The sequence below is a fragment of the Arachis ipaensis genome, chromosome B08 (genome assembly GCF_000816755.2).
Source record: "Arachis ipaensis cultivar K30076 chromosome B08, Araip1.1, whole genome shotgun sequence".
In the NCBI taxonomy this organism is placed as follows: domain Eukaryota; kingdom Viridiplantae; phylum Streptophyta; class Magnoliopsida; order Fabales; family Fabaceae; genus Arachis; species Arachis ipaensis.
The window spans coordinates 122,029,717-122,030,426 of NC_029792.2; positions in this window are offsets into that span (position 1 = coordinate 122,029,717).

Here is a 710-nt window from a genome sequence, read left to right on the forward strand (position 1 = left end):
TACTATAAGTAAAATTAATATTTGATTCAAATAAATTTTTAACTCAAAATTAATTCAAATTGTATCGAATTCATTTTAACAGAGACGTAAGACGTTATTTCTTCTGAATTAAGAAGTCAATTTCTTCATATTAACTAAAAAATATTGATCGCCAAAAGTGAACAATTGTGACAAGAATAGTCAACTTATGGCCTCTTCATTTTTAAAGACGGGGTGATTGAAAATATTAATTTTTAACCAAAGCGACAATGAAATAAATTGTATAAACTAAAATATTAAATTGTCTTTTCTTGTTTTGGATAAAATATTAATCGTAGAAATGTTTAGTCAACGCAGTTAAAATTCCGCGTAGTCAGAGAAGACAACTATTTTATATAGTTCAGAGCTTAAGTATTTTGTTTGGAACTTCCACCAAAAAAGGTGTGTGTTTTTTTATTTAAAAAAAAAGGGACTTGAATATTAGATAATGTCCAATTTCAAGTGTTAGAATTACAATATAAAATGTTTAGGATATAAAAATATTATATATAATCTGAGATGCATCCGATGATACTGCTAATTAAATATTATTAATATATTAGGTTAATTGAGTAAAGATATTTTAAAATTCAGATTTCACTTCTTTAATTTGGTTAACAATAATGAAAGAAATTTCTATTTTTACTTTTATTAATTAAGTAGTATTGTTTTACCTTTTCAAGTGAAAATTT